Genomic DNA, 26,912 nt, shown 5'->3' with positions numbered 1-26,912 from the left:
GTTTAGACCACAGCGCCACCTGCGTCCCCTGGAAGGTATGGTAGGATGTCCCTATTTTCCTCAGAGAAATGTTGACGGGTATGGAGTTATCTTTACCCTGAGCCATCTGAAGGTGGCGCTGAATAGGGAAGTTTTTTAATGTTTATTGTTTTATTTTGTTTTATATATGTTGGAAGCCACACAGAGTGGCAACCCAGGCAGATGGGTGGGATATAAATAGTAAAGGTCTTATGATGATGATGGAATAGGATGTCCCTTTTTTCATCAGAGAAATGTTGGAGGGTAAAGCTAAAGGTGAAAGGACCCCTGACCATTATGTCCAGTCGTGGCCGACTCTGGGGCTGTGGCGCTCATCTCGCTTTATTGGCCAAGGGAGCCGGCGTACATCTTCCAGATCATGTGGCGAGCATGACTAAGCCGCTTCTGGCGCTCCAGAGCAGCACATGGAAACGCCATTTACCTTCCCGCTGGAGCGGTACCTATTTATCTACTTGCACATTGACGTGCTTTGAAACTGCTAGGTTGGCAGGAGCTGGGACTGAGCAATGGGAGCTCATCCCGTCGCAGGGATTCGAACCGCCAACCTGCTGATTGGCAAGTCCTAAGCTCTGTGGTTTAACCCAGTGTTTCCCAACCTTGAGCCTCCAGCTGTTTTTGGACTACAATTCCCATCATCCCTTGCCACTGGTCTTGCTAGTCAGGGATGATGGGAGTTGTAGTTCAAAAACAGCTGGAGGTCCAAGGTTGGGAAACACTGGTTTAACCCACAGTGCCTGTGCATATAGACCTCTATGCAATATGGAACCTGCATGATGGGCCTGTAGGCTTTCCACAAGTGGACACTGGAGGGTGGGGAGGACCTGGCTTCCCAGGAGGGAGCGGGGCAAAGTTGTTGGGAGGCCAGAACTGTGCAGGCACACCACCAATTTCCCCACCCCCCCGCTAACTTGCCCCTCCCCATCTTGGTGACAGTAGTGATGATATTGGCAGGAAACGAGCATTTTAGCTCCGCACCGAGGAAGCCACTTATGCAGTTCTCTCTTTATCTGTTCTAGAATAAAGGGGTTCCTGCTCAGAATGTTGCTTCTCCTGTTATTAGCCTTGCTTCTGATTGGCTCCATCCAATCCCACAAGGTCTGGGGATTTCTACAGATATACACGGGGATGGGATTTGCACAGGTGAGACCTGGAACACAATGGGTGAGTAGCCCCAACATTGGTGGAGTTTTGACGCTGGGTAAAAATGTCGCTAGTCAACCAAGCTTTAAACTAAGCGGCATTCATTGCCACCTTGGCATAGTTATATTCTTATTGTTTACTAAAGTTGAATGTAAATGAACTATTGTTTTATTGTATTCTAATGTTGTTTCCAGCTCTGGGGTTGTGTGAGCAATCAAGAGTGGATTAGAAATACTTTATATATTTTAAATACATAAATACTCATTGCATGAATAAATATTTGAATGAATGAATATCATTTTAGCAGTATCTAAAGAAACGCCATATCTTGATAAAATAAATATATTATTTCACTAACTCGCCTCGTATTTCTATTTTCTCTACGTATCATAATATTTGTCTGTTTAACTCATAATTTCAATCACTAGTCATCCATAGAAGGTTGTTTTATCATCAGTTTGTGATGTTAAACCACACACACACACAATTTCCACATCCCTAGGTGAAACCTCACCCTTTATAAACCCTAATAAGATAACTAGTGAATTGAATGGCAGGTCAATACTGATAATTTTATTGATTTCAAACTGGAATCTGTTTAAATGCATCTGACACTACTGGAACCATTTATAATAGGAATAAACACATCTGAACCCTGGAGAGCTCAGTTGGTTAGAGTGTGGTGCTGATGATTCCAAGGTTGCAGGTTCAATCCTTGTATGGGGCAGCTGAATATTCTTGCATTGCAGGGGATTGGACAAGATGATCCTCAGGGTCCCTTCCAGCTCTAGAACTCTATGAATCTATGAACCAATCTGAGCCAGCTTGGAGCAATCTAATCAAAGGCTTTGAGGAGTCATGAGAGATTGATAGACACAGAGAGAGCATTGCAATTCATTGTGTCATTCTGCTAAGTGTGGCTTGTTAGCGGAAGGCCAGCCACTCTGGAGCCCACAGAACAGTAGAACTAAAAACGTGGTCTGTGATGTCCCAGTATCTGGTGATAGCTGGACTTTTATTCCCAAAAGGCCTCAGTAAACGTTATAACTACTGGACTGGACTGTTGCAGCTGAATGTCTGCTACTGCCCTCTAGTGGATGGAACTGATGCATGTATTAGCTTTTGAAGAGGGTCTATATTTGCTTCTGCCAAAGCAGCATGATATATAACAACGCTGAGCTCTCTGTCGAGCGAAGTTATTTCAGAGAGCAAGCAAACAAAGGCTATGTGTTAGGCAGAAGTGCCTCTGAAACAGCAGGAAAGAACAAGAGTCAAGGGTGGGATGCTTCTATTCAACTTCCTATAGCCTTATTTTAGGAGATAGGAGTTGACTATCATGGCTTTCTCACTCAGGAAATCAAAGCACTTCTTGATGGCAGTGCACTATCAATGTTTAACATATGGGTGGATCTCATATGGGTTACATTCTGGGGACAGCATATACAGCCACATCACATGTAGTAAGCACATTGGGTTCAATGGCAAGTGTGATTACCAAAGTCTTTTTTCCCAGATGCCCACCCCCTTTTGCCACCCCTTTAATTATCTTTTGACAAGTGCATAAAGCCGAATGTGTGCAAGTTTAAATGCATGACAGTTACCTCTATCTGCATTTAAAGCAAAAAAAAAGTCAGGCAAGTGCCTTCTGATCTGAATTAAAGTCTGTGTCATAATGGCAGAATTAGAGATTGGTAGCAGAACAAGGGCCCAAGCTTTGGGATAGTTGGACAGAATTGGCTGCCTCACAGTGTTTCACTGTTGGGCTGAGCCTGTCTTAGGAACCCTGATTTGGGCTGGATCTGCACACAGGGGAAAAACACGCTATAAGAAAACCAGAAATTAGATTTATATAACAAACATAAAAAAAACCCCTATGGAAAAAGCATATTAAAAATTCTTGCTCTCTGGTGCCATCTAGTGTTGCATATTTATAGTGCATGCAAATCGTTTCTTTACTAATGTTGCTGAGTCCCAGATGTAACTGTAATTATAGAAGTGCCTCACCAAGTGCAGAAAATGACATTGTTGTTTCCCGGGCCATTTACTTGATCCAGATCCCTTCTGGTTTGCACGGTCAAAGTTGTAAGCCATTATCAGAGGCAGATTTCAGGCAGCGCAATTTGATCTGCCACACTGGGTGCCAAGCCTAGGGGGCGCTGCAAGGTGTCACAACTATGACATGGTGAACTGAGCAGAACAGAAAGTGAGAGGCAGAAGGCACTGAATTTTGGCTTAGCACAGCACACCACTGAAATTTGAAATATCAAAGCTCGTCCCTGCCATTATCAAGGGGGAGGAAATAGGCTCAGACTGATAGGTCTTCCAAAAGCATCTAAGGAGTTTGGAAAACCAATGACAAAGAAAAGACATTGCCTGTATGAACCAATATTTATGTAAAATATGCTATTGAGGGCTAGAAACCTGCTTTTTTAAACATGAAAGCTGACCATCAGTACACTCCATGCTTCCTGTGCAATGTCACAGAATCATGTAAAATGCAAGCGCCCATCTATGCGACATTTTTTTGTTTGTTTGTTTTAAAATCAGTCCTCGAGCAGAGACCTTTGTAATGGAATTCCTTATCTAAGATTAATGAAGGTCTGCAAAAAGAATGAGCAGTTGCAGAAAAGGCATAGTGTACCTGGTGGAAACATTTTGTCAGTCTCCAGGTTAAGGGCCAAACTATTATGCTGGAGATCTTACTCATCTCTCAAATTAAAGCAACAATAAATTGCAGCCATGGAGATGGGGTGCTAATTTGATTGGGGAAATGGTTCAGGGACTGGGATGTTTAACTCTTTCCCCTCTGCCATTTCCCCACTTCAAATAATTTCCCTCAAGCTGCAATTTTCTCTCTCTGTGTATGTGGATATACCTGTTTCACACGCCTGTAGTCTCCCCCCGCCCACAATGAAATAGCAGCTGGGGGAGGTGACGGTTTAGCTTGAGGGAGATGGCGCACAGGGAAAGGGTTAAATATCCTCAGCCTCTGTGCTATGCCCCTGGTCAAATTAGCAGCATCACAGCTGAATTTCCTTTTAAAAAAATAATAATTAGGAGATCAGTCATGGATCTCCCAGCATAACATACCATCTGGCTCCAACACTTGCCGTTTTGCCCATTTTGAGTGAAAAACCAGGTCTGCCTAATGCATCATCTTGCTCTGTGTGTGTACAAAGTTCAAAGTGCCAAACGAAGGTAGTGTCAGCCTGATGAAACTTGGTGGCACTGAAAGCTCCTAAAGGGTGCCATTATTTTAGATAATTTCAGCTCGATTTTCTGCTTCGTTGAAGGCACAAGGAAGCTCTCCACCCGTTAAATGTTTTGCACAGCCAAGTGTTAAATCGCTTCATATCAGAGCTGACCCTCAACCTCATCACCCTTAATCTTTCTGATTGGTTACGTCTTTGCTTTCTGTCTGAAGACTGAGAATCCGAGCGCCAACAATCAGCACATCAAGCTGCTCTGGTCTTGGAAGAACAGCCGTCCCATTCAGAAAGAACTCATTCACATTTGTGTTGCTCAAGGATGGACTCTCAGCCTGAATATACGCCATGCTGATTCACATTCGTGGCTGTCCTCGCCGGAGGAGGAGCCATTGGAGAGTTGGTGGACAGGATGAACTAGGGGTGGCTGAGAAATCTGATTTCAAGGCAAGCCTAACTCAGTCACACTTCCTGAAACAATACGCAAAGCAAAACACGACCATTCTACCAAATGCACGCTACCCCGAATTTTGCAGTTCTGCAGCGAAGCAATGCATACAGAAATGCATTAATGAGAAATGGATGTAATGGTGAAAAGGACGCATGAAAATGTGGGGGGAAATTGTTTTGCAAAAATGTGTAATCAATCAAAAAAATGCATACAAGAATGAGAAATTTGCACTGAAACGTTAACGGATTTTTATGAGGACTTAAAAAATACAATCTCAAACTGATGTAGAACTTTTGGAGTGGAGCTTAAGATTGGTAAAATGAGAATGTGAGGGAAACCAAAAGTGTCTGCTTTGCCTATCCTAGGCTGAACACATGTAGGCTGACTGAATGTGCAGAGGCACCAATTCAGATGTGCCTGAGCCACTTCTCAAATGGTGCTCAGTCAGGCCCTGCTAGGCCTAAGGAACCAGTGAATCCAGCAAACATAGCCATGGTGGCCTAAAATGGATGGCAGCAATGGAAAAGTCCAGCGCTGTGTAACTGGTGTATTTTGCTGAAGTCAGGTGACAAGCAGTATGAGACCATGGCAGCTGAAGACAAGAGGGGCTGAGAAGATCACCGTTGATCAGCATGGCAGGTGGTGGTGGGGAAAAACACACACTTGGGGGTTTTTCCCCCCAAAGATGCTGCTATGAAATGTGTCTATGTGACTTGGGCAAGTTACCCAAAAGTGGAAGGTGATGGCAATTTGCGTGGCACTGAGTACCCTTCCCCAAGGAAGATTCTGGTGTCCACCTCTGGACCCAGTTCCAGAATGGCATAAAGGCCTGGACCCACCTGTCTCTTTGCGTTTCATGAAGAAGGTGGCACATCAGTGTGTTTTGCATTACCTGAGACGAAACATATTCTACTTGTTGCATTACCTGAGACGAAACATATTCTACAGGTTGCAAACGTGATCCATGCGGGAGGCACGTGCGCAACCCGCAGTGTTCGCAACCTGCGGCCTGCACGTCTGCGCACACACAGGTCACAATTCGGCACTTTTGCGCATGCGCAAAGCGCGATTTAACACTTTTGCGCATGCACAAGTGCCGAAACCTGGAAGTAACCCATTCCGGTACTTCCAGGTTTGGCGCGGGGCACAACCCGAAATCACGCAGCCCAAAGCATCTATAAGGTATGACTGTATATTGTTCCTTTACAAATGAATGCAATCATCTGAACTAGATATAGGAGTGGTGTCACTAAGTTCCCCATCTGCACTGTATATTTATAGTCATGTCAGTCATGACATCCCCCAAGGAATCTTGGGAGCTGTAGTTTGTTAAGGGCAATGCTTGTCCAGGCCTAGTATCTCAAACCTATTTTTTTATTTAAAAAATGCTCAGGTGTTTTCAAAATCCTGATGGGAGGCACAGGAACCTGAAAATTGGAATGACTGACCGCTCCAACTTTAAAAGAAGCAACAACATATTTTTGAAAAAAGCAAATTTAAAGGCAGCTATTGTGAAACTCCCTGAAACTCGACCTCTCTGCAGGGGCTACCATGTCCCCAGACTTCATGTCCTCATGTGAGGGGAAAATAAAAATACTATGTTAATTTTAAAACATAAAGGTGACTAGCACAAAAACCCCTGGAGCCATCCATCTGAAATTTGGTAGCGTTAATCCATTCTGCAGAAGTGACCATGTCTCTAAACGTCATGCTCCTGTGTGGAGAAAGGTGTTGCCATTTTGGTTTTGCGATGCAAGTCAATAGGATTTATGGAGATTTGTGATTTGGCTCCAGGGTGTGTCAAAATGGGTCCGGATTGGTACCAACCAGATTGGGTCTAATCCCAGATTTCTAAATGGGACCATAAAATTGGATGGGGGGGGTTGTCAGTCCAAATACAGTGAAAACGGGCAGTATTGTATGCAACAACAGCAGCAAGAATACTCATCGCGAAGTATTGGAAGACACAAGATTTACCCACCCGGGAAGAATGGCAGATGAAGTTGATGGACTATATGGAATTAGCGGAAATGACTGGCAGAATCCGAGACCAGGGAGAAGAGTCGGTGGAAGAAGATTGGAAAAAATTTAAAGATTATTTACAGAAATATTGTAAAATTAATGAGCTATAGAAAAATGGTGGAATGAAGTTATATGGCTTTGGCAGAAATGTTATAAGGAACTAGGTACAGATAGATTGTTAATGTATTAAAGGGAAAAAACAAGGTTAGAATATGTTAAGATTAATTACAGGACAGAAAATAGATGAAGATGGAAAGGAATTGCTGAAACAGTTAATTGAAGTGGAATACAAAAAGGGAGGCGTGAGGAAGTCAGTGAAACAAGTGAATGAAAGTTAAGATTCAAAATATTGGAAGTGTTTTTAATTGTTTTTGGTTTGGTTTGTTAATTCAATGTTTTATGTAGTGTTTTTGTATTTTATTATGTTGATTTGTTTATTTCTTTTTCTTTCTTTTTGTAATCTTTAAACTCTTAATAAATATTATTTAAAAAAGAAAAAAAAAAAGAAAACAGGCAGTATTCCTCCTCCTGCCGGATTTCCCTGTTATGCCTGAGGAATAAAAAAAAACTTTTATGGCATTACGACAGCATTGATGACAAGAGTAATAATGCTCACAGTAATTAGGACAAGCAGGGATTCCATTTCCATTACACGAACCAATCGATTCCGTGCTTTAATGTCTCTCTCCTTTCCCTTCTCTTTCTAAAAAAGACCACGCTGGAGCTAAATCTTAAAACTAATTTTTTTAAAAAAGGAGTTAACAGGGTCTTTGGAAGCAACGTGGAATTTTAAAATCGAATCTGTAATTTTACAAATGAAACTAATGTGATTTGTATATCATACGCTTCCATTAAAACTGGGATGTCGGTTGGTCATGTCATCTCAGTCACATATAATAAAAGCATATATGCACCAGGGTTGCAGTTGCTTCTAAGGAACTTCCTTTAATTAGTTTATTTTGGGGGTAACAACTCCTTGACCGGGAGGCTGGATTGTGTTGCCATGGCCTTCTATGTGGGGGTACAAAATTACAAGGCCTTTCCTTGCCTGTGCTGAATAAGTCCTTGACTGTCACCAGAGCACCGAAATTAGCCATGAGGTGGAGTTCCTCTTGGTCCAAACTGCAAAAGACAAGGTCTCAAAATGCAGAAGGGTGTTTCTTTGGAGCAGGGGGGCAGGAACCAAGGCTAGCTCTGCCCAGTGCGCCCCAATCCTAAATGTGCAGCATGGATCCCTAACTTTCAAATAGGAAAAAGTGGATTGACAATGACAAAGCCTGAAGAGATCCTGAGCACTTGTGTCTGTAAGCTCATTCTTGAACCAGAACTAGAATTCTGATATCCGTTTAGACTGCCAGTGTGTCTGGCCCCGTTGTAATGCTTGATGTTTTATTGTATTTTTAATATTCTGTTGGGAGCCGCCCAGAGTGGGGTATTATTTATTTACTTACTTACTTACTTACTTACTTACTTACTTACTTACTTATTTACCGTATTTTTCACCCTATAGGACGCACTTTTTCCCCTCCAAAAATGAAGGGGAAATGTGTGTGCGTCCTATGGGGCGAATGTAGGCTTTCGCTGAAGCCTCTCGCTCTCCAGGCTTCAGGAAGCTATCCGAATTCTCTAGCGGAGAGCTTGCCTGCACCCAGAAGCTTGGGGGCTTCGCGCAGCTCTCCCACTGCTAGCGGATAGCAGCCTGTTCTGGGGGCTGGGGGGGGATAAAAAATTTTTTCTTTATTTTCCCCCAAAAAAACTACATGCGTCCTATGGGCCGGTGCGCCCTATGGGGTGAAAAATATGGTATTTACTTATTTATAATGTATCCCATTCCACATCCTTCGCTCCTGCTGGCAGAGTTTGGAGTGTGGCCTCAAGGTTTTCTTTTTTATATATAATATTTTATTAAGTTTCCATTTTATAACATTTAAATCCATCCTTGTTCTTCACAGTAGTTTTTGCTCTTAAGAGCTGTTTGACTTCCCTCCCTCCTGCCTCATGGTTACCATATTGCTTTTCTAGGTCACAGCTTTTGTATCTTTTCCTGCTTATCTTTCTTCAATTCAACTGTCAAATTTTTAAATAAATATAAGAAGGCATAAGCCATAGTCATTACATAGTCATTTTTAAATGAGTCCTGCTAGGGTTGTAAATTGTTTGCAATTGTCCTTCAAATATTGTACACATTTATCCCCGTCTTTTTGGAAAGCTTGATCACGCTGCTTTCGGATTTTCCCAGTCAGCTTCGCCAATTCTGCATATTCCATCATCTTCTTCTGCCACTCTTCAATCGTTGGTAATTCCTGTTGTTTCCATTTTGGGGCTAAAAGAGTCCTTACCGCCGTAGTTGCATACATAAACAGCTTTCAATCTCCCTTTGGGATTTCTTCACCTACTATACCCAATGGAAACACTACTGGTTTTTCAACAAATGTATACTTGTACAATTCCTTTAACTCATTATATATCATTTCCCAGTAAGCTTTTACTTTACTGCTAGTCCACCACATATGATAGAAATTTCCCTCCTTTTCTTTACATTCCCAACATTCCTTATTTCTTGTTTTACACATTTTAGCAAGTTTGGATGGTGTTAAATACCACCTATACATCATTTTCACAATGTTTTCTTTTAGTGCACTACAGGCGGTAAATTTAATGCCTTCATTTCATAGGCTTTCCCATGCCTCTAACTGAATCTTCTTCTTTGGCCATCACTGGTAGCGGAGTAAGATTGTCTTCCATGAACACATTTTTAACAATGAGTCCGTAAGTGACTGCGGAGGCCAATTCTGGATCCACACATCCTTCCACAGTGGGGACATTGGTTCCTGGGCAGGAGTTGATCACGGTGTGGATTTGCCAAGCATGCCTTCCTCTTAGCACTTTTCTCCCTTGCGTTCTGAGTTTGTCTTCAAAGTCCATGACACCTTTGGTAAAGGCTGTTCTCCAACTGGAGCGCTCGCAGGCCAGTGTATATTACAGTGGTACCTCAGTCAAAACAAAAAAAAAATTCCTTCCAGTAGCACCTTAAAGACCAACTAAGTCAGTTCTTGGTATGAGCTTTCGTGTGCATGCACACTTCTTCAGATACACAGTATCTGTGTATCTGAAGAAGTGTGCATGCACACGAAAGCTCATACCAAGAACTGACTTATTTGGTCTTTAAGGTGCTACTGGAAGGATTTTTTTTTGTTTTGACTATGGCAAACCTACACGGCTACCTATCTGTAAGTGGTACCTCAGGTTACATACGCTTCAGGTTACAGACGCTTCAGGTTACAGACTCCGCTAACCCAGAAATATTACCTCGGGTTAAGAACTTTGCTTCAGGATGAGAACAGAAATTGTGCTCCGGTGGCGCGGCGGCAGCAGGAGGCCCCATTAGCTAAAGTGGTGCTTCAGGTTAAGAACAGTTTCAGGTTAAGAACGGACCTCTGGAATGAATTAAGTACTTAACCTAAGGTACCACTGTATAACCAAAACCTTCCAGAATTTATAATATCCATGGGAGGAGGAGGTGGGTGGCCTCAGGGTTTTCTAATCAGGACTCAAATGCATCCATCCTCTCTGGGCAAGTTTTTCAACTTGTTGCTGATCCCAGAGCCAGCCCTTCCATGGGGCAAGGTGAAGTGCCCACCTCAGGTGGCAAGATCAACAGGGGCAGATTTACAGGAGTCTGACCAATTTGAGCACAGAGTCTCAGGGCGCTGTGAAGGGTGCCACAAACTTTAGAATGGAGTGCGACAGGTGGGGGCACCCAATTTTAGTGTCACCCGGGGCACTGCTGAAATTTGAAACACTGGCCAGGACAGCAGATCCAGCCTCCGATAAATGCATCACCCACTCCTTTTGCTGCTGCCAGGGTGAACGTGGGATGTTCATTGCCATTTTCACGGAGTGTTTTGAGTGGCATGGAGGAACGGATGTTAGCAACATCTGAAGGCATGCAAAGATGACAGCTATCACCCGACTCCAGCTGCTTAGTTCTGCCAGTCAATATAGGAGATAAAAAATAATGGAAAAAAGAAAGAAATTAACTTACAATAATCCGTTCTATTTTATTTTATTTTTGCTGGGAGGGTCTAAACCACTGAACCTCTTGGGCTTGCCGATCAGAAGATTGGCGGTTCGAATCCCTGCAACAGGGTGAGCTCCCGTTGCTCAGTCCCAGCTCCTGCCAACCTAGCAGTTCGAAAGCACGCCAAAAAATGCAAGTAGATAAACAGGTACCGCTCCGGCGGGAAGGTAAACGGCGTTTCTGTGCACTGCTTTGGTTTCAGTGTTCCGTTGCGCCAAAAGTGGCTTAGTCCTGCTGGCCACATGACCCGGAACAACTGTCTGCAGACAAACACCGGCTCCCTCGTCCTGTAAAGCGAGATGAGCGCCACAACCCCAGAGTCGTCTGCGACTGGACTTAACTGTCAGGGGTCCTTTACCTTTACTTTTTTAATCCTATTTTTAATTGCAAACATTAGAGTTTTGGCGCATCTGCGCCAGGGCTCATTACCGAAATTGCAAAATGGCGAAATTCATATTACAGACCAACTAATGGTAAGTTTTGGTGACAGGAGGGTTCTGGTATGTGCTGTGTCTGGTGGGTCACAAGGTGGGCAGGCTTAGTCTATGGCATAATTGTGACCTAACACGCAGCAATGGCGCGTCCAAGATAATATTACAACTCCTCCCACCCCCGTCTTGAATGCAACGCTAAATCTCCTGTCATGCGTGGAATGTAATTACCATTAAGGTTGAAAAACGAGAGAGATGAGCAGCAGTGGCAGTTTTTCTCAGGTTTATGTAAACACTGCCTCCAAGGAGGAGGCTGGAATGCCAGAATCAAAGGGGCCCTGTCACATCAGCGCTCTAAATCTCTAAGCGGCTGCCTTGGAATCATCTGGCCTCGGTGAACACAGGGAGCCGATAAAAGCCTTGGCTGAAGCCAGCGCCAATCTGCTAATTTAAGAGGGAGATGGCCCTATAGTCGCTGTCCCTCAGAAAGTAGCAATTTTGGCACTTTTGTTCCTGGAGGGGAAAAAAAAGATTTGCTGGTTTAAAGGGGGGGGGGGGGGAAATGGCCAGGAAAGAGGCAGGATTCATTCCTTGGATATTTAATACAGGCTGGGAGGCCACCCTTAGCTCTGATGTTGTGAAGACGGAATAGATATTTATGCTTGACTTTAAGTCAAAGTTAAAGGGCAAGTTCACTTGTGACATTCAGGGATACAATCGAGTTCTATTTTGGGGAGTTCCTTATGACTTGTGGGACTTTGTATCCCCAGATGCATCAACAGGTGCCTCCGTTATGTCCAATGAGGCCAGAATTAAGCCAGGATGATGGAGGAGCAGCAGTTAGAGGACATCACACAGGGGCGGATTTTTAATCTTTCGTATTACGGCACTCTGTGTGACACCAAAATTTGGCAGCCCTCAGGGATCTGCTCAGTTATGGATCTTCTTGATTTTCTGCCCCCTCAGCTCAATGTCCTGGGGGGGGGACAGCCCACAGCACCCTAAATCCAGTGCTCATCACACTATTTTTTTGCATTTTCAACCTTCTTCAGACCATATGCCAGTGCTGGGCAGAGTAAGAACAAAAGTGGTTGGCGCAACTTATGTACATTTTACCTTTGCAGAGTAGTCTAGTGTCAGGAGCGGGTCAGTGAACTCTTTATTTCAGGCTGACTCAGGAAGCCAGGTCTAGTAAGCACAGCAGCTCTTCCCAGTAGATCATGAGTAGGCAAACTAAGGCCCAGGGGCCGGATCTGGCCCAATTGCCTTCTCTATCTGGCCTGCAGACAGTCCGGGAATCAGTGTGTTTTTACATGAGTAGAATATGTCCTTTTATGTAAAATGCATCTCTGGGTCATTTGTGGGGCCTGCCTGGTGTTTTTACATGTGTAGAATGTGTGCTTTTATTTAAAATGCATCTCTGGGTTATTTGTGGGGCATAGGAATTCATTCATATATATTTTTTCAAAATATAGTCTGGCCCACCACAAGGTCTGAGGGACAGTGGACCGGCCCCCTGCTGAAAAAGTTGGCTGACGCCTGCCGTAGATCATGCTCCTATGTGGCATTTGTGGGGACTGAAGGCCCCCGCCTTCCCACAGTTGCCTAAGCCTCCTCCTCCCCCAGGTCTGAGACTCTGTCGCCATGTCTGTCTTTGCTCCACCCTCTTCATACCTCTTCTGGTTCTGGGAGACCAGCAGAAGGAGGTGCGGGGAGAGTCCTGAAGGCCAGAGAGAGAGCATTGAAGGGCTGCACTTGGCCCCCAAGGCCTGAGTCACCCCGCCCCGTGGGAAGGAATACCATTGGCTGCCTCCTTCTTTGGCAGCTCCTCTCTCTCGTCACCCACCATCTGGGCACACTCAGAATCAGACCTCCTGCTCTCGTCTTTCTCTCTATCAAAACAGACTCCTGAGGTGTGCTAGGAGAGCTGTATGTGAGCGCCAAGAGTCCTGGATCACTTTTTGCCCAGTTGTGTGGAAGAGCCTGTCAGGCTGTGACTAAGGTGCAGAGTTGCTATGAGGGGCCTGATCCCCCAGAAGTCAGCTTGGCATGTTTGCTTGCTCTTTGGCAGCTGGGCAAAGAGGTTAAGAGTGAGCTGTGGGCCTGCATCCCCAGATTAAACTGCATCTCAGGTATAAACTCAGGAGATATCATAGTTCAGTCCTTCCCATCCTCTGAACCTAAGGTCTCATCAAATGAGGAACAAGGGGAGTAGGACCTTCCAGTGGATCATCATCATCAACAACAACATTTATTATTTATACCCCGCCCATCTGGCTTGGCTTCCCCAGCCACTCTGGGTGGCTTTCAACAGAATATTAAAATACAGTAGTCTATTAAACATTAAAAGCTTCCCTAAACAGGGCTGCCTTCAGATGTCTTCTACAAGTCTGGTAGTTGTTTTTCTCTTTGACATTTGGTGGGAGGGCGTTCCACAGGGCAGGTGCCACTACTGAGAAGGCCCTCTGCCTGGTTCCCTGTAACTTGGCTTCTCACAGCAAGGGAACTGCCAGAAGGCCCTCGGCGCTGGACCTCAGTGTCCGGGTAGAATGATAGGGGTGGAAATGCTCCTTCAGGTATACTGGACCATTGCCATTGCCAATGATCATTAGAAGCGATCGGATCAGGACACCTCTGCCCCAGAACAGGACACCCCTGTAATATCTATAGCAGAGCCATTCCTTGATCCAGAGCAGGAATTCAGAACGTTCTGGCCTAAAGCTAGAAGAGTCCATCTTAGGACTTAGAATTCTGAAAGGAAGAACACTGGTCTACATGCAAGGGAAGGAGCCCAAAGCAAACTTCTTCCTTGAATAACCATTGTCTCACTAAAGCTTATTATTTCTAAGAGACCCAGTCATCTGAACCCGACAATCCTCACACCACTAGCCTGGCTTCCTGAGTGGCTCTCATCTCTCCCAGGAACACAGCTGAGATGCTTCAGAGCCCCTGCCCAAGTGGTCACTGCTCCCAGGAGGCTACTCAGGAGAAGAGGGACTGCATGGGAACACCTCCTTGGGCCTGAATGAGAGCTAGGAAGGTAGAGAGCCTGGTCCAGCTCTTAAAGTGACCAGCTTTATTACTGAAGCAACAGCACCATCTAAGCTCCAGATTTTCAGACTTGGGGAAATGGACAGTAAAGTGCTTTTGTTGCTTCAGTCACACATCTTCAAAATGTAAATAGTAATACAACAGGCCTACCTTGCAAAAATATTGTGAAGATTATTGACATCTTTTACAGCAGGCATGGCCAAATTTGGCCCTCCAGCTGTTTGGGGACTATAATTCCCACCAACCCTGACCACTGGTCCTGTTAGCTAGGGATGATGGGAGTTGTAGTCCCAAAACAGCTGGAGGGCCAAGTTTGGCCATGCCTGTTTTACAGCATCTATATCCATTTTTGGATATACGCCTCTTCCATTTATTGAGAGGACACATGGAAATCTGTTAATCATTGAACTGTGGTATACAAAGTTGGTGTTTTCTGTTTGGATATTTTTTTGGGGGGGGTTGTTTTGGTTTTTTCTATAGTACTTTCCACAGTCAAACAGATAAGCTGCTGCTTAGTTTGAAAAGTGGCTTGCCTCTTCAGCAATCGGATTATTATTATTATGGTCCAAAACAGGAAGCAATACTCCTGCGGCACACATCATTATATTGTATGTGCACATGACCTTTCTTGAGACCTTGGCCATAACCACTGAAGCCAAACAAAATACGTGCAAGGAATTATCAAAATCAACATCTAAGTTGGTTGAAGATCTTCAGACTCATTCACAAGAGGTGTAACATGATGTTGATCAATAAGAACATTGCATCTAGCTTCTAAGTTCTGCCCTTCTCCTCAGCCCTCTGTCTTAGCTTATTCTAGGGAAGGGGGGGGAGAGATTAGGTGCCTTCTAAACTGATTCAATTTTTATTAAAAATTTAGTTGGGATAAATGTATTAATGTAGGCTTGTAACACTCAAGTAGAGTAAAAATACCCCCGGGGCAGCAATTCTTCTGGAGAAGTGAGACAAAAATTGAATACTTTGGAGAGGGTGAGAATGTTCTTGTGTGTAGAAACCCTTTTTGCAATGTCACACAGCTAAACAGGACTTTTATCAAAGTGTACTGGCGATAAAAGCCTGGGATGGAAGAAGATATAAATGAAAAAACAAAGACTCGGAGAAAGGAGTCCCAGCTAATGAAGAGTAATGTCTTTGTTGATTAATTTTACTTCAGATGTATTTGGGGCTGCAATTAAGGGAGAGGATTTTTACTTCCTGCTAGCCTTTAGCTTCCTATCAGGAGTCTGTTTATTACTGATAAGTTCTCAAAAATTGCTGCAATGGTGGCCAAGACAGGCTGGTGGGGAGGGAGGCGGGAGAGAATGAGGAGACAGGCAGAGTTGGAAAACAAAAATTCCTCAGAGCTTTCATCCTCACTGGAGTGCTTTTGCTTTTCGACTCCAGATGAGGCCTGTGAAAAAGAAGTTCCATTTTATGGCTCTCCGAAGTATCAGAAAACAACAGGGAGTCAGTCTGGTGAGATCTATCCTTCCTTCCTTCCTTTCCTCAAGAACTGATTAAATTGTTTAAAATATACCTTGGTATTTCGTTCAGTTTAAAACAAGTAATTTGTAATGTTACTTGTCTGGATAAAATCTAAATTGTATCAGTCGCCAAGTGTGGAACTGGATGGTGGGGGAGAAGGATTGGTGCATAATAATCATGAAATCTACCATGTCTTCTCATCAGTTGTTGTTTAGTCGTTTAGTCATGTCCGACTCTTCGTGACCCCATGGACCAGAGCACACCAGGAACTTCTGTCTTCCACTGCCTCCCACAGTTTGGTCAAACTCATGCTGGGAGCTTCGAGAACACTGTCCAACCATCTCGTCCTCTGTTGTCCTCTTCTCCTTGTGCCCTCCATCTTTCCCAACATCAAGGTCTTTTCCAGGGAGTCTTCTCTTTTCATGAGGTGGCCAAAATATTGGAGCCTCAGCTTCAGGAACTGTCCTTCCAGTGAGCACTCAGGGCTGATTTCCTTCAGAATGGATAGGTTTGATCTTCTTGCAGTCCATAGTGAACCATCTAGTAACCCAGAAAGCCAAATATAGCCTACCACCCATGTACAAATGGCCTACCAAGGGCTCCTGAGCCCTCTTGTTTTTGCTGACTGCCCAGGACTGCTGAAACAAGGGATTTTCAAACCACCTGGTAGGTCACTATATATGGTTCATGGACTAGATGTGTTGTGGGACGCAAGTTAAACTTAAGAACATAAGAGGAGCCCAGGATCAGGCCAAGGGCCCATTTAGTCCAGCATCCTGTTCTACCACAATGGAACTACCACCTTGGAAAAGCGTAGCAGCACAACACTTGCCACACTTGTGTTTCCCAGCAAATGGTAAACAGAGGTAGACTGTTTATTACGGTGGAAGCAGAACATAAGCACAGTGGGTAGTAGCCGTCAGTGGCCTTTGGTCGAGGTCTCCTTTAAAGCCATCAAAGTTGATGGGCATCACTGCATCCCATGGAAGCGAGTTCTGTTGTTTAACTATGAGCAGTGTGAAGAACTGCTTTCTTTTGTCTCACCTGACTCTTCCAACATTGCGCTTCATTGAATGTCCCCGAGTTGTAGTATTATGAGACGGGGCTAACCACTTTCCAGACCCTCCAAGTGTCCCTATTTTCCAGGGACAATCCCAGATTTACAGAAGTCACCCTGGTTTCTGATCTGATCCTGGAATGTCCCACTTTTCCTTAGGAAAATGTTGGAGAAATGTTGGAGGGTATGGAGTTACGCGACCCTGAGTCAAGGAGATAAGTAACTATAAAATATTTAGAAGGCATCTGAAGGCAGCCCTGTATAGGGAAGGGTTTTTCTTTTTAATGTTTAATGTTTTATTGTATTTTTATATATGTTGGAAGCTGCCCAGAGTGGCTGAGGCAACCAAACGTGGATCACGTTTGGTCAAAACTCTCCACTATGACCTGTCTATCTTGGGTGGCCCTGCACGGCATAGCTCATAGCTTCTCTGAGATATTCAAGCCCCTTTGCCACGGCAAGGCAGTGATCCATGAAGGAGAATAGTATAGTAGTTTATGTTAATATGATTCAGATTCATGTGTGTTTTCTTTAAGAGGGACAGAAAGGGATTATCAACCAGGAAGGTATAATTATTGATAGGACTCAAACGAGTTAGCAACCCGCTTGTTACTGCATAAGTTCAAACAGGGAATCGTTTAAACTCTGCTAAATTATGTAAACATTCCCACAATATCATGGCTGAATGAGGATTTGAACCAGAGTCTTCGCATCCTACTAAACCACTAAAATTGAAATTGAAATACTTGATTGTCACTTGTACAACTTGCATACAGTGAGATCACATGAGCACCTTCCACTCAGCTCTCTTAGTCTTAATTCCCCTCAAAACCAGAAAGTCACTTGCCCTGTTGTTATCTTTTCATCCAGCAGCCTAACAGCCCACAGATAGAAGCTGTTCTTTACCCTGTTGGTGTGACTAATCCTGCTTCTATATCTTCTGCCTGAGGGCAGGAGATCAAGAAAGTGCTGGACAGGGTGTGAATCATCCCTGAGAATTCTCCTCACTCTCCTGAGGCAACGTTCTTCTGCTGTTTCATACAGCGGATTCACGGGACAGCCCATAATATCTTGTGCTGTATTCACCACCCTCTGTAGGCACTTCCTATCAGTTGATGTCAAACCAGCGTACCACACCGTGATGCAGTATGAAAGGACACTTTCTATTGTGGACCGGTAGAAGGAGATCATCAAATGTTGATTGACATCGTTCTTTCACAATACACAATGCCAAGTTTACATGATATATCAAAAATAAGACTATCAGGGTCACATGCCTTGTGGTCCAGGGTTGCTTGACCCATATGCATCACTTTTCAATGCTACAGAGAAGGGGGGGTGCTTCCTTTGTCCACCAAGAAGCAGAGCTATCCACAAGTATACCCACCAAGGCAGCTGTACCCTCAGGCTTATGGAGACACCACTGGTTTAGTATCAATAGCAGCTGTCCTCCAGTCTGTAAGAACTGGTAAGGGCTTCTTGGCCTTGCTCAGATGGGAGAAAGTGGCGAGTGCATTAAGCCAGCCACCTCCTGGGAGCTGTCCACTGTTTCAGATCAGCAGCCTAAGCCCTAAAAGCACCTCGAATGCAGCCACGCCATCACAGTGTTCTGTGATTAGATTGTCAGCCTTCATTCTCACTGGCTGCCAAAGGGATCCAACAGGATAGTATGTCTGAGAGATGTGTGGTCCTAAGCCAACAAGAATACATGGGGTTCTTTAAATCAATTGAAACAAGCTGGCTTAAGGGTGTGGTGAATTGTGGCTCGTGACTTGACATCCTCTCATCCAAGGGTGTGTTTCTTCAGTAGCTCAGATTCCTTTTCACTTGCTTCACTTCAGTTGACACCTTCAAGCATTTTCCCTGGTCTGTAGATCCATCCCCCTTCGCTTCGTTCTTGATTCAACTTACCTTCCTTCAGATATCTGACTAGTCTACAGGGCACAGAAGTCGATGGCTCTGTATACCTGTTATAGGCATGAAGGGGAGGGGAGTACCGTATTTTTCTGTCTATAAGATACCCCATGTATAAGACGTCTCCTATTTTGGGGTACTCAGATTTAAGAAAATGGCCTTGGCACTATCCGTGTATAAGACGCCCCCTAATTTTTGACATAACTTATTAGGGGGGAAACCTAGTCTTATACACAGAAAAATACGGTATGTCTAATGTGAAAGTGGTGTTCCGCTAATGCTATCCAATCATTATGCACAGACCAATAATAATTAACTTCATTTGTCTATTGGAAGCCATTTTTGGAACAATTTTAATTCTCTTTGGGCAGGACATTGTTTTATTATTTATTTGCTGCATACATGCCAGGATGGCTGCTAAGTGGTTTGCAAGCATAAAATCAATTATGAAATCCATACATAATTAAAATACATGATAAAACCATCAAAATGTTAAAAATGTCCCTATTTAAAATATACAATAAGACAGTTATCCTATATACCAACTGTCAATTAATAACAGCTGTTCCATTGAACTATCAAATATATTTGGATGTCAAATGTCGATGCTGAAATGCTCCTGAAATAGTCACACATCCAGTGAATATTTGTCAGCAAAGTTTTTAGAAGATAATTCTGAGGAATATCACTTGAGGCAAATGTATTTCAGTTCTGCTCTAAATCATCCATCGATTTTGACCATACCTTCTTCCACTGGAAATTACAGGCAGATGAAAACGTGCTCCCTCCTTTTGCTCCCTCCATACTTGAAAACTTCAGTCTTATGTTCCCATATCATCCATTGTAGGGATGCTAGCCCTTACATCAGAGATAGCCAACAGGCTGCTCTGCACATGTTTTGGACTACAGCTATTAAAATCCTATTAAAATGTTTTGGACCTCAGCCATGGGCATTGCTGTCTGGGCACAACATTGGCTAACCCTGTCCTACATCAAGCTTACTAATTTAAAGGGAACTGTTTTGAAATGTTTTGATCACAGAAAAATATACCTTGCCCTTGTCTACATCTTTTGCAACTCCCCCTCCCCCCTTTTGCTTGGATTATGTTAAAACTCCTTTTACAGCTGCTGGTGAAATCTTTTATGTATGTGCATTCCAATGAGACCCTTATTCGATTTTCAGGATGCAGGCCTGCTATTGATCCATGAAATTAGGACAGGACGAGGACTAAAGATTAGCTGAAAGACAGCAACCTTTGCCCATTCTCAACCACAAATGTATTTCCGCCTCAAAGAGATGGCAAATGTATTCCATGGAAATGAAGGCAGTTATGTCCTTGGTGGAGAAGTGATGACATGGTGGAGAAGAAGACATGGCTGATTTCTGATGTCTCCTCAGCAGTGCTGAAGAAAGGGCTGGTTGAGTCACACAGCACGCAATAGATGCTAGTCAATGGATAACAGGAGCCATGGGTCAACCTTGCCACACACAAGCCTTCAAAACGTTGCCTCTCTTGTCTTGGTGACAATTTAGCATCGCATGGTGGTTCAAGTGTAGTGATCCCAAGGTGAAACATCTACCTACCTGCTGGAGTTGCACCATCTGAAATCTGCACCAGGTTTGCTTTCTCACCGTAAACATCCCTGTGCCCACATGATGCCTGGAAGACGGTTGTCTCCATAGATCCAGCCCGAGCTCCTTCTCAATGTAATGGGTGCAATTGCTGGATGGTAGAGACATCACATTTATCACATTCATATAGTTAAAGCTATGGTTTTCCCAGTAGTGATGTATGGAAGTGAGAGCTGGACCATAAAGAAGACTGATCGCCGAAGAATTGATGCTTTTGAATTATGGTGCTGGAGGAGACTCTTGAGAGTCCCATAGACTGCAAGAAGATCAAACCTATCCATTCTGAAGGAAATCAGCCCTGAGTGCTCACTGGAAGGACAGATCCTGAAGCTGAGGCTCCAATACCTCATGAGAAAAGAAGATTCCCTAGAAAAGACCCTGATGTTGGGAAAGGGCACAAGGAGAAGAGGACGAGATGGTTGGACAGTGTTCTCAAAGGAGTGCCTGGCATGCTCAGGTCCATGGAGTCACGAAGAGTCGGACACGACTAAACAACAACAACAAGAGACATCACATTTCCTCCCAGTAACTCCATGTTGCAGTGGGAGTGCTGAGGAAACATCACTTCCCAAAAATGGGTAGATGCACTAGCTGGAATAAGGACGGGAAACATGTGGCCCACCAGAAGTCATAGAATCATAGATTTGTAGAGTTGGAAGGGACCCGAGGTTCATCTAGTCCAATCTCCTTCAATGCAGGAATTTTTAAATCCCATAAACAATGTGGAGGGAGGAGAATTTTGTTCTAAAAGCCAGTTGCATTAGTGGCAACACAAGTTGGGTTCAAAGATAATTTGGGGTGGGAATCACTGCTGTTTTACGTAACAGGGCATCAGATCCCATTTCTGTAGAATTCCTCTTCCAGTTCATTCTGGAATCGATAGTTTGGCTATTTTATCTCATAGTGACAACCACAGATGGCACAAAAGTGTTTTAATTCTTGGAAATTTTTTAAAAAATACTTTTAAAAACTACGGTATAAAAGGAAACCTCTTGGCAGAATTAGAGTGAACCTTGCACGGTATAAAAATATTTTGTAGAAACTATATATGAAAAATGTAACTGTGCAGTACAAGATAATCAACAGATAAAGTACAGTGAGACTAATTGGAAGTCATTTTTAATTTCTTGTTTTATAAGTTCTATAATTGTTCACATCATTGGGAGTATAAATGATGTCAGTTATAATAATTGTGTTGTCTCATATATTGTTATTGTTTGTTAATTTATTGTTTGTCTATTCGATTGTATGTTTGTTTGTTTGTTTGTTGGTTGGTTGGTTTCTTTGCTTTCCTTGCATAAATGTATGTATTTTAAAACAATAAAGATATACATAAAAAAACCAAAAGTGTTTTAATTCTATTGCTGTTTTTCTTTCCGCGAAGGAACTCCCAAATATGCACTAGCTAAGTGGATTGAACTTCTCTGTCTCCCTCTCCTTCTCTGTCTCTCAGTCTGTTCCTTGTCAATTCACATCAGTTTAAGGTCAAGAAAGCTAATAGGGAACAAGGCGCTACAAGATTTGAACTCAACCTTGCTTTCCTTAGGAACGTAACTGACAATTAGCACAGGGATCAGCATCAAAAAAGAGCAACCCAGCATGAAGCCTGTCTAATTAGTCATATGAACGGAGGGCTTCCCCTCCACTTCCTCAAGGAGCACATGCCTGTCAGATCTTATATGGCAAAAGCTGCTCTCCCTCCAACACAAGGCTGAAAGGCGGTTGAGAACAGGTAACACCAGCTGAAGAACTTAATTAAATCCTTGCCTAAGACAGAAATATTTCATGGGTGCTTAGAGGGGCTTCTGGCGCAGTTCATCATAAACACTCAGCCAGTGATAGAGTAGGGGGAATGTGACTCCCCTCTATGAAAAAGTACCACCTCCATCCCCAGCTTTCACCAGATCTCCTCCAAGATCTTCTTTTCCTACATTGATAGACAAGTATCAACCCATGCCAGATCTCATAATGTGTGGAATGAAAAGCTGCCTATTTCTCATCGTCATTTTTCAAATATTATATATTCCTACCCCAACTGTCTGGGTGCCCGTGAACCACAAGAAGAGTAACTAACTCTCAAGCCTATTCTTCATCCTTGATTTTGGCTGTCGTGTTTTACAAAGGGGCATTCAGTTCTTCTGGCTCAAGGCCTGCTTGAAACAACTGCACTCAAAAGGCAAAGATCAAGTGAGTGGGTTGGTATGCCCCACGGAGGACCTTAAGGTCCATAAATAGTAACACCCTAGAGGTCCCGGGCCCTAAGGAAGTCAGATTAGCCTCAACCAGAGCCAGGGCCTTCTCAACGCTGGCTCCGGCCTGGTGGAACGCTCTGTCTCATGAGACCAGGGCCCTGCAGGATCTGATTTCTTTCCGCAGGGCCTGTAAGACAGAGTTCTTCCGCCTGGCCTTCGGCTTGGAATCAACTTGACCCCCCACCCTTTCCTTTCTCCTTTCTCCTTCTGTGATGGAACTCCTACTTGGGGACTTCCTTGGTTTTTTTCTGGCTCACGTAGGACCAGTCTGGATAGTTAGCCTTGGTGAAGAGATGAAGTTTTCATCCGCAAAAAAAGTTTTTGAGTTTCTGCTGAAATGAGGCTGCATTTTAATGTTGTATTTTAATCTTGTTTTTTTAAGTTGTATTTCAGTCAATTGTTTTATATCTGGTGTTAGCCGCCCTGAGCCAGGTCTTGGCTGGGGAGGGCGGGGTATAAATAATTATTATTATTATTATTATTATTATTATTATTATTATTAGCTGCCATTTGCTTCAGTGCCTTGATGTAACTCATTTAGGATTCCTAAATGTGTTTCCTCATCATCCTCTCAACTCAGGAGCAGGGAACCTTTCGTTGTTGCTGAACTACAACTTCAATGGCTAAGGATGATGGAGGACCAAGGTTCCGCAGGCCTACCATAACTCATAATTCTGCTGACTGCATGTATACCTTGCCATTCTGCAGAACAAGGGGTAAGTGGTATAGCATATGTGAAATAATAGTACCCATAATATATATATATATATATATATATATATATATATATATATATATATATATATTAACCTACAGATTTTATAGGCAAAATTTGTTTGGATGATAAAAACAGCCACTTGCTTGTTCTGTGACTGGGCTAAGCTCAAGGCCATCTCTATTTTGACATTTGGATGGAGGAATGAGGGGCAGGTAGTGCTGCCCCTCAAGATGGCTACAGGAGGTGCATCAGAACCAGACTTGCACGAGCCCCAAACACAGTCTCTCTTCCTCTCTCTTTTCGACCCTCTGCTCCCAGTTCACAGCCTTCGTGCCTTTCGAGGCTGGCAGCCATTGTGTGGGATCGGGGGGTCGTCTGTAATGGAAATCACCTCCAAGCCACCCATGCTAAGTCCTTTGATGGCTGCCAACCAGCCAGGTCCTAGGCCTTTCACCACAACTCGGACGTGGGACACACCCTTCGCCGATGCTTTAGCTGCTACTGCGATCCCCGTGGTCTGTGCTGCAATGGTGGTGGCCTTCCTGGTGCTCTTGAACCCTTCGCTACCGCAGGTCGACAGGGTCAAGGCGACGTTCTCATGCGAGGTGATCAGGATGTGAGTGTTGTTATATGTAGCTTTGATGTGAGCTATTGGGATCTCTTTGAACTTCTTCCCATCCCACCACAGAGTGCTCCCTTTCCCTGGTGCCGGGGGGGGGGGGGGGTAAAAGCTGAAGTCGCTGTTGTTCGCAGCTTCTGCCTCTTCTTCAGCAGCTGGGCTGGTGGAATTCCCAGTTCGCCCTTGAAGTCTCTGGATACTTGTTTGCACACTGCGAGACAGGGTAACCCCCGAGCCGCCCCCCAAAAGCCTTCGCCGGGCAAGCGCCAACAAAGGAAGCATGATCCGCCACCGTCTGGATCGAGGGTACCCATAAAATAATTCAGTGAGTTGAAAGCTAGTGACTCACCCAAGGTGACGTGGGGAACTCCTTGACTGAGCCGGAACTTGCACCAAGGCCTCCCTGATCCGACTCCTTGATTTCTTCAGTTTTCTGCCTAAAGTAGTAGTATTTGTGATGCTGTTGCATCCTATGTAGAACTAAAGGACCTCTGATACTAAAGTTGACACCAGCCTTTCTTTAGCCATATCACTTGTATTGCATTGTACACTGCCCTGGTATGATGCACTGTGCTTATTAAAAGGTTGTTTAAAAAAAAGTAATAATAATAATAATAAAGTTTTTACATCAAGTTTAAGGTACATAAAAGTAAAACAAGCATAACAATACTAATAACAAACTGTTAGATCACCCTTCTCTTGGAGGTTGAACCCACTTCTACTTTAAAGGAGCCTGACACTAGAAAAAAATAGGACAGAACTTTGAGAATTTTTAAGTAAAAACGATGCTGAGGATCATATGGCTGCTATAACTTGGGAGACACTATAGTCTTGAGAGGATATTTTATCAGTGAGCAAAGTAGAATTAGAAAGGAAACAGATCTTGAAAGATCAGCCCCTTCAAAGGAAATTAAAGTTCTACAGCAAAAGCATTTTTTTTAAATGGTATCAAAAGGTCCTATTCTCTTTTACTTTAAAAGCGCACTAATAAGTTTGTCTTATTATACAAAATCCTAATAAATATCTTTAAAAAAATAAATAAAATAAAAGCGCACTAAAATCTCCTCTTTAGATAATGCAAACTTTGTGTGCTTCAATATTTAGATCAACCCTGCTATGAATTTGTTGACAAAACTCTAAGTTGCTAGCCAACAGATTTAAGGAAATGAATCTGAGAAATATGATTATGCCATTAGATTTTTATTACATTCCTTTTCCAACCTAAGATTCAGGAAGGGTGCAACTGATCAATATCACTCCCTCTGTTTCTGATGTTCGGAGGTGAGTAAAGTTGCTTTTGTAGCCAAAATGGCACTCCTCAAGCACAACACAGTGTTATCAATAGTCTTAGGTAAAACCCAAGGTTTGCAAAGGTACAAAAAAAAAAAAACTTTAGGCGAAAAAACAGCCAAATGGTGACTAGACATATTCAATGAGCATGGATGCTGATTCACTGTTGGTGGGTGTGGTATGGAAAATTGTGTGGGCAGAGAAATCATGGAGAGTCTCATGGAGGAAAACTCCATGCTGTAACATTTTGTTGCTGCTTCCACTTGTCCTACTGTAAATCTGTGCAGGTCAAGGATACTGTAATAAAAAGGTCCAGATTTCTTCTGCCTCAAGCTGTCATGTGGAAGGGAAATACAGATCTGGTATTATAGCACTCAGGTAAACACAAGATGACGGAGGGAGGGGGGATTTTAACTGGTTGACAGCCTGGTGAGAACATTATCAGAGTAAGACCATCTGCATTCCTTCCAGGGAGAGAATGATAACCGCTTCCACTCTGGGAAACAATTATCTATGGTGATTGCTATGGCAGAGGCAAATTCTGGGACAGCACACCATGTGACAATTTCATCCTCCTTGTGAAAATGAAGGTATTAACTCACACTGCATGGTGGCTGCAAAATGAGCTATTTGCATTTAACAGTTTACCAGAAGCGATGGGTGATTGTGTGTGTGTGTGTGTGTGTGTGTGTGCCACAGCATACAACCAAAACATCTGCAGAGATGTACAGTAAAATCTGCTGATCAGCTGCTGCACACAAATGGTTCACCACGTAGTGGGGACTGCCACATTTTAGTGGACATCCATGCCTTCGCCATCTCTGAAAACCTTGCAAGGTATAAAGTACCAAACAGTAAGAAGACAATGAAGCAATATAATGTCAGTAAAAGACCCTGGAGTTCTTGGGAGTGTATTGTAGCTTTAATGCATTGTAGCCATGTGTTTCCTATGGAACAATTAATGGTAATTGAACCCATGAAAAGTGGTTAATTATATATATATATATATATATATATATATATATATATTTGCTTTCGTAGATTTTCACGGGTACAGGAATGCAGGTTTTGGTGTCCTCGGGTGTCTTCCCGTGTAAAAGTTGGGGTGTCTAGGCGACGTTTCGACGAGGTCTCACTCGTCATCTTCAGGCTGGTGCTTTCGGCTTCTTGTTACTGGAACAGAGCGGGATCTCAATGTTTGAGTTCCTATAAATACTGTAGAGGGGGTGTGGTGTCTAGCCTCCAATGTTCTGCCCAGAACATTGGAGGCTAGACACCACACCCCCTCTACAGTATTTATAGGAACTCAAACATTGAGATCCCGCTCTGTTCCAGTAACAAGAAGCCGAAAGCACCAGCCTGAAGATGACGAGTGAGACCTCGTCGAAACGTCGCCTAGACACCCCAACTTTTACACGGGAAGACACCCGAGGACACCAAAACCTGCATATATATATATATATATATATATATATATCTAACTGAAGGATCAGTAAGAAAAGGAGAATTTCCTTAACTTTTTT

The 26,912-nt window shown here is 43.5% G+C and overlaps 1 long non-coding RNA gene and 1 pseudogene across 2 annotated transcripts in view; both read right to left on the bottom strand.

Moving 5' to 3' along the window:
• LOC310828717 overlaps window positions 1–26,912 on the bottom strand; it is a 296,140-nt gene that overhangs the window by 152,808 nt on the left and 116,420 nt on the right. The gene's annotated exons all lie outside the window — the stretch shown is intronic.
• On the bottom strand, window positions 23,568–24,387 carry LOC310828540 (small ribosomal subunit protein uS11m pseudogene; annotated as a pseudogene). The gene has a single exon. The product of its transcript is annotated as a small ribosomal subunit protein uS11m pseudogene (transcript).

This window comes from Podarcis gaigeae (assembly GCF_964106915.1).
Source record: "Podarcis gaigeae genome assembly, chromosome: 12".
Taxonomy (NCBI): domain Eukaryota; kingdom Metazoa; phylum Chordata; class Lepidosauria; order Squamata; family Lacertidae; genus Podarcis; species Podarcis gaigeae.
Note: the sequence above shows the minus strand (reverse complement) of the source record. Positions and strands in the feature narration are given on the sequence as shown.